At 42.2% G+C, this 8,162-nt stretch overlaps 1 pseudogene; it reads right to left on the bottom strand.

Moving 5' to 3' along the window:
- LOC116104809 overlaps nucleotides 1-389 on the bottom strand; it is a 2,163-nt pseudogene extending 1,774 nt beyond the window's left edge.
- Nucleotides 390-8,162: the final 7,773 nt, after the last annotated feature.

Genomic DNA, 8,162 nt, shown 5'->3' with positions numbered 1-8,162 from the left:
TCTCTCTCTCTCTCTCTCTCTCTCTCTCTCTCTCTCTCTCTCTCTCTCTCTCTCTCTCTCCCTTTCATTCTTTCTTCTTTTTTTTCGAGACAGGGTTTCTCAGTATAGCCCTGGCTGTCCTGGAACTCACTCTGTAGACCAGGCTGGCCTCGAACTCAGAAATCTCCCTGTCTCTGCCTCCCAAGTGCTGCGATTAAAGGCGTGTGCCACCACTGCCCGGCTCCTTCCTTCCTTCCTTCCTTCCTTCCTTCCTTCCTTCCTTCCTTCCTTCCTTCCTTTCTCTCTTTCTTCCTTTCTTTCTGTGACCCCTCTTTCCCCACCACCAGTGTTCTCTATCCCAGAATGCACCGTTGCTTCCTTACTTGCTCACTTAGGAAGCTCGGTGTCATACTTCATTACCCCTTTCTTTTCCTTCACCCCACACCCACCACATCCACCTTTCTCCTGTCTCTGCTGTCACTCTGTTCTAATCACCATTGTTGTTTTGCCTGATCACTCCATCAGGCCACACACTGCCTCTCTGCTTCTAAAACAGCCTTGCCGTGTTTCCTTTCCTCTTGTAGCCGAAGGAAGTTTGTAAACCTCAGCTCTTGTGAGGTCAAGACCAGTCCCTGGTAGATGTCCCACAGCCACGGAGAACTGGGTACCTGAAAGGGAGGCTTGGAATGAAAAAGGACGGGCAGACGAGGGAAGGATCAAGCCAAGACATAGGATAAATAAGACTTACTGGTAACTTACTTTATAAAGGGAGCTGTTCTCACTGCACAGTGCTAAAATGACCAATCCTTTAGGAAAGCGTGCTGTTTCAGGATGTTGGTGAGCTGGTCCCAGAGTAACACACTTTAGCTTCAAATTGTGTCTGCCAGCATGTTTCAGCTCACCTTTTATGACCCAACTCACAGTTACGAGTTTGGGGAGGTCTTCTTTCTGCTAGGTTCATCTCTTTTGAGAAACTTAGACTTAAAGTCTACAGAATTCCTTTTGTCATGTGTCTCTAACACTTCTTGATTTCATGAGCTTTGTTCCTGCAATGTTTTTTCACACTATCTGGGGTATAACAATTACCCAGTAAATATTTATTGAATGAATTAATGAGTCTTGAATGCAAAATTCCCCAAATTAACAGATTGAAAAGAGAGTCAGGTGTGATTACGTTATAATTGGTAGGACCATTGTCATTAATGTGGTCCATCACTTATAAAAACAATCATGGGGTGTGTGATTTTTTTTCTTCTTCTACTGCTCTTGGTCATCTCTGTCTGTCTTTTCTATTCTAGATGTAATGTACCTGGGCACTGGTGACCTTCACTACCTGAGATCATATCTCATTAAACTGGTACCAAACCAGTTGGTTCTGAGAAGGGGAGGGGATCTAGATGGAGCCTGGAGCTGAGTGAGGTCCTGAAGTTCTCAGGGTGAGGTCTTTAGAGATGTAGCATCTGCAATACCTGGGGAGGTGTGTCAGCAAAGTGAATTCTCACATCCACACTGAGATTAGAGGGCACAGTAGTCCATGCCACGGGCTGTCCACATGATCCTGACTCAGGTGAGAGTTGGAGAACCACACTGGGTTGGGTTTTTGTCCCACTATTTTTATAACCATGGCTAATGGGTACTTGATCTGTTTTCTATTCTCTTGCATAAATAGGGTTTCTATAGAGATGGCATTAGGAGGTAGAATTTTAAATAATGATATAGAGAAACCATATCTCGAAAGCATTGAATACTAAGCTGGGAACTCAGCAGTTGCCAACCAGGACTTGTGTTGGAGCCAATGTGGTTAATGAAACAGCTCCAAAGGGTGCTTGGAATAAAGCAGGGTGGGATGGATTGCAGGCCCTTCCCATCCTCAGGGTTACCACTCTGAACATTATGTTCTTGGATGGAGGCCATTATTTCTCTAGTAAAAGCAACAAAAATCATCCCACATCCTCTTCTTTATTAACCATGATCATTCACACGAATCGTACTTGATGGTTGTCAATGCAATGATCGGGCAAGTGTGATAAAAATCTAATCATAGAACATTCTAATCTCAGAGTCTAGAGTTTAAGTTTTAGGTAAATTCCATGTAGACTTTAATTTCTCCTTCACCACATAACTGGTTGGGTGTATGGCCTCTTAAATGTTGTTTTGAAAATTAGACGTAAAAGCAGTATTATAATTGGTTTACATGTGATCGCCAAGTCAAAGACTCACCTCCAAGTGAGAAAAATCAGGGTAAAACAGAGAGCTCCAAACAATTCTGCTGCTCACCAGCAATCAGATCCTGACTCTTGAGTCTGACCTAGTGACTTATGATATACTACATAGCAACTGTTATTAAAGGACCCTCGTCCTTCTCAAATACACAATATTCATACAAACACTCTCCACCACCTGTATCTCTTTCTCTCAATTAATCTGTAGTGTTCTTATCCACAGTGTGTCTTTATTAAAACTTTTAGTAGAAATTCCGGTCTAGTATAAACTTTTACTTCCATGCCCCGAGCTCATTATTTCCAGAAAAACATGAAGCTTCTGCTTGGCATTTAGCAGAGCTGGCTCAGACTCTACTCAGCCTGCACATGGAAGAGCAAAGAAACAACATTCTCTGAAGTATCAGAGTTCTGAGTAGAGGCAAATCAGTCAGCTAACACAGTGGAGAAAACTTGGTGTGAGCATACATCCATGTTACTTACCCATGTGAGCAGGTAACCCAGATCTATTTATAGTGAGTGAAGGCTGGCAAGGGAAACAGAAGCTCTCCATTCTTGCCTTACTCCAACTGCATAAATCCAGTGCTTGTCAATCACAGGGAAGGTTTGCAAGCCACTGACAGTCAATAGGTATATGCACAACCCATGAAAGAATCTATCCAGCGTCTTACTTCCTGCCCTCTGCCTTTAGAGGCTAGAGATCAACTCTTTGTCTTGTTCTATGTTTTGTCTTGTTGAGTGATGGCTCAACAAGAACGGTCTCAAGGGACACTTATGCTACTGGGCAGTGGTGGCACATGCCTTTAATCCCAGCACTTGGGAGGCAGAAGCAGGCTGAGTTTGAGGCCAACCTGGTCTACAGAGTGAGTTCCATGACAGCCAGGGCTACACAGGGAAACCCTGTCTTGAAAAAGACCAACCAACCAACCAAACAAACAAACAAAAAACAAACGGAACTCTTATGCTCTGGCACACTGGTTAAGTGGTAGGAAGGAAAGCTTTCTCTGGGCTGATTTTAAACTGAGGTGACCTGGTGGACTGATCCGCAGGGCAGGACTGTAATAGAGTGTGAGAACCCTAATGGGTGCTCGTATCCACATGTGTGAAGGTTTTCATCTATTACATTTAGCATTGAGCAGTCTTAGAACTTGAGTCACTGGACAACAAAAATTTCTGGTGATTGGCCTAGAGAGAGGCCTCAGTGGTTAAGAGCATGTACCAATGTTGCAGAGGACCCAAGTTCAGTTCCAAGCATCCAGGTCTACTGGCTTACAATCACTTGTAATTCCAGCTCAAGGGGATCCAATACCTGTGGCTTCTGTGTGCTCATAGGTGCCCACACCTCCTTCCTCCATAATTAAAAATAAAATAAATTATTTTCTGCGGCTTATGAATGATTATTTTATTTAAAACGTAATACAATGTTATTTGATGTAATTCAATGATTTGATGCAATGCCACAAGTACTTTGTTCCACATACATTCCATAGACTTTAATTTCTTCTTCACAGCATGTTCGAGGCTTTATGTTTGGAACTCCACATATAAAGATGAAGAGCTGAGTGCTCCTTGGGGAGCTCATCCAGTAGGTGTGCCCGGTAGAAGTTACTGTTCTGCAGTGTGAATTGAGCCTCTACTGTTGGTAGTCACAGAGTACTTAGGATCACAGGAATTTGTTCTGGTTGCTTTCGCTGTGTAATAGATTAGTCCCGGTCACACTGGCATAAAGCGATCATTTTGTTATTCCCATAGATTTGTGGGCTAGGGCTTTGGAGAGGGCATAAAAGAAACAGAGAGGAGCCAGCTTGATGGTTCTGCAAGGCCTGAGATGCCACAAGAGAGACGTGGTATGATTGCCAAGGGATGTGTGAACAGGTGGTCTCTGTGAACAGCCAAGTTACCTCTCAGTGGGTGGATTCAAGCTTCATGCAAGGATGCTTCAGCCATGCCAGCCTGTTAACATAGTCGTACTGGTCACCAAGTATGACTTATGCCATTCTCTGCTGCATTAAGCAGCCTCAGACCCTCTCTGTCTCTCAATGTGGGGAATGCCAAAATAATCTGCAGACATTCAAAAAAAAAAAAACTGCCATGAAAAATACGGTTTTATCTATCTAACACTTGGAAGAGCACAGGATCCGTAGGCTACATCTGGGAAAAGGGGCAGATGTTTGCCAGGAGAAGGGGTTGAGATTTTCATAGGGAAGGATGCCTGGTAGGCTCACACTTGCTTAGAGAATATGTAAATACACTTGAACATCTAACACATAGACTGTGCACCAGTTCTAAATTGTATATAAGCATTGCTGTATAGTGTTTATGTCAATGATGGCCCACATCTGTGATGGAGTCCCTTAAGAATGCCGTGTGGTTCAAAGGTTCTCATCACTAGTGATGTCACAATTTTTGTGCCTTACTACAATGTATTACACATGTGTTTGGAAGCAGCACAAGCAAGCCTACTGTTCCATTAAAAGCATAGCAAATACGATTACACAGTGTGTTGCGTTAATATCCATACTATGCTGATAATAAGTGATGATGCTGACTGGTAGGTGTCGTGCCGTCTGGGTTGCACTGCTTGTTGTTTGCAGTTCTAGAGATTAAGTCTCAAGCCTTGCACGTTTAATTGGTATATTAGAGTATCTTCTTTCCACTCAGACTTCTAAAGTAGTCCGTAAAACAGCCTCAGGCAGGTCTTTCAATAGCTGTTCAGAAGAGGATGTCATAGGGGTTGAGAGCTGCCAGTGTGTTCCGGTCCCTTAAAGCTCTTCTTTTGAGAGATGAAGGATCTGGGTAGGCTGAGGATAATATATATGTTACTGTCTTGCTTTTTATCAAAACATTTAAAAAGTCAAACTGAAAAAAATTAATAGAAAAAAGCTTAGAGAACATTGGTATATAGAAATAAGATATTCTATACAATTGGACCAAAACGGTTGTTTTGTAAGTGAAGTATTCTTATAAAATTGTGAAAAAAAAGTTTTTAAAGAGTTATTTATTGGGGTGTGTGTGTGTGTGTGTGTGTGTGTATGCATGTGCCCACAATGGCCAGATGAGAATGTTGGATTTTGAAATTCAGTTGGAACTGAAATTATAGGTAGGTGTGAACCTGGAACTGAATTTGGGTCCTCTGGAAACGCAGTTAGTGCTATCAACTACTGAACCATCTCTCCAGTCCCCTTAAAAAGTTCTTGAAAAATCTGAAAGTTGATGAAATGTAAAACTAAATATTGAGAGGACAGAGTTAGCCAGAACCAGACTGACTCCATGACAGGCTGCAAACTGGCAGTTTGGGAGACTAGGCCTAAGTTTCTGTTTCCCAGAACTGGAAAAGTCCAAAACAAGTCAATTCCAGGAAAAAAACCACCCATCATGGGCAGCCAATCAGAAAGCTGCCCCACTACCTAGCCTGAGCCAACCCCATGGGCAGCCAATCAGGAGCTGCTAGAGCTGTCCCACTACCTAGCTTGAGCCAAGTATAGTTCCCATCATTCCCCAGAGCCTTAACCAATCACAAAGGCACCCATACCCCAATCAGGAGAAAGAAAGGTAACAGTCACCCATCCCACCCTAATAGGCCTTAAATTGACCCCGCAAACTCTACACCCCTGTCTTCCATCTCGATGTGTGGTAGAACCCTGCATGCAAGTTCTCTGCAGAATAAAAGGTTCTTTGCTGTTGCCTACTACTTGAGTCTGGGGTATTATTCTTTGAGAATCACGGACAGTTACAGTACGATAGTTAAGATCAATCAAGGTTATCAGCTTGAGCAGACCTAGGACTGCCTAGGAGCCTGTTGAGCCACATTCTACCTGTGTCTGTGAGGGTGTCCCTAGACATGCCTAGGCCATGAAAGCTCTGAGTGGATTAATCTCTTGATGGATTTAAGATTTAGGCGATTAAAGAACTTCCAATACAGGATGCTGTGTACATTGAGAGAAAAGAGACCACTGCGGGCATGTCCTGGGTGGTGACAACTTGTCTTGGCTCTTTATCTCTTCTGTCTACTTTGAGCTTAGAGTATCCAACCATCCACGTTGACTGCCATGATGTTGTCTGCCCAGTCTCATGGGAGAAAAGTGACCATAGACACTGAGTCCTTTGAAAATGTCAGTAAAAATAATTCTTGCATCCTTTAAATTGTTTTCATCAGGTAGTTGATTACAGCTATCACTTAAGTAATATGCTAACTTTATTCACTAAAAGAGTATTTTGGTAATTTTAATGTCATGTATGTATGTATGTACGTATTTATGTATGTATGTATGTATGTATGTATGTATTGCCAGATCTCCCATCAGTATTCAATACAGTAACACATTAAGAGCGATAGGTTATAACACAAGTGTGTGATAGGATACATCATCTAGGTTTGTGTATGTGTAACCATGTGCCCCAAGGTATTGGTGTAATGATTAAATTACCTAATGATGAAGATTTCAGAATGTGTTACCATCAACAGCAATCCATGATGGTATCTACTTGGGAAAGCTTTGTGAATCAGGTAGGTGTGAAGATAGGCTTTGAAGTTAAGGTACCACTCTCTTTTGGAAATATATAATACTCCTTGTTCTTCTCTAAGCACATGGCAATTTCAACTTACTCAACACATCCCTACAAGATAGCTATTCTTATTGGTTAATCAAAGATTAAAAAAATTGAGTCCCAGAGAGATTGAATAACTTGTCTGAAGTCACACAGCTGGTTGGTGTCAGTTGTAGGACTCAAGCACTAGCTGTCTGGTTTCAACCTGGGCATCACACCAATAGAAGCCACTGAGATAATTGGAGCAGCATAATGATTCAAGTTGAAGGTAACACTGGGAGCCTCAATTTGCTTTATATGCCAAATGAGAATCACTTTGTGCATCTAAATGTTAGTGAATGTGGTATAAATGGTGTTCACATAGCTGTTGGCTGGGTGAGATGTGAAAACTCATCTCTAGGTTTTTAGCATTCTTTACTATGCCCAACTCTCTTGTGCCTGTAGATAGAATTTCTGTTTTGTCTTTGTTTTTTTTGGCTCTGTATCACTTCTGAATCCCTTCCCCTTCGTTTATCCCCCCTCCTCCTCTCTCTGTGCTTGTGTACATATTTATACATGTGTATAAGCATGTATGGATGTGTGTGCCCATGGAAGTCAGTGGGTTGATGTTGGATATTTTGCTTAAGTGCTCTCTATCTTGCTTGGGGTGGGGGTTGTTATCACTAAACTCTGTATTTGCAGTTCAGCCTGACAGGCTGGCCGGCAAGTCCCAGGTGTCCTCCTGTCACTGTTTCCCCAGTTCTGGGGTCACAGAGACCTGGTCTAAGCTTTTCACATGGGTGCTAGGGATCCTAGCTTAGGTCTTGTGCTTTCCAAGCAAGCATTTGTCCAACTGAGCCATATCATTAGGTCCTTAAGTAAAAACTGAAGGTTTGGCTTCTTGAAGAAGTCAGCAATAGAGGTAACTCATATGCTGCCTTTAGGTTTGAATGATCTAAAGCTGGATTTTGGACCCAATCTAGAGCCAGGAAATACATGCTTCTGCCCTGTGATTCTCAAAGATAAAATCCAATATGTCATTGGGATTTAATTTCTCTATTATCAGTTCAGTCTATTTTTTTGTTTTTTTACTGGCATGAATGGTAGTTGGCCTAATATTTTGCTGTATGTTGTGGTACCATTTAAGCATGCATGATTATGGCAAGCAGTCAAGAGGCAACAGTAGTAACAGAAATGTGTCTGTATTAAAATGGGATTAAACTATCAAAATGTCACATGGTTCTGTTCTCAGCAATCAGAAGCTTGGGTCTGGAAGCTAAGGAGAAGAATGTTTTCTTTGTAATAAATTTTAGTCTCAGATCTGCTTAGAAGCACTTGGGGGCAACTGCCATGTCCCATGAGTCTTGGTCCTGGAAACATGACTGGCTCACTGGGGAATGAGGAAATGATAGAGCTTGAAGAAGTGACAGATAAAGA

The sequence above is a fragment of the Mastomys coucha genome, unplaced genomic scaffold (assembly GCF_008632895.1).
Source record: "Mastomys coucha isolate ucsf_1 unplaced genomic scaffold, UCSF_Mcou_1 pScaffold22, whole genome shotgun sequence".
Classification (NCBI taxonomy): domain Eukaryota; kingdom Metazoa; phylum Chordata; class Mammalia; order Rodentia; family Muridae; genus Mastomys; species Mastomys coucha.
Note: the sequence above shows the minus strand (reverse complement) of the source record. Positions and strands in the feature narration are given on the sequence as shown.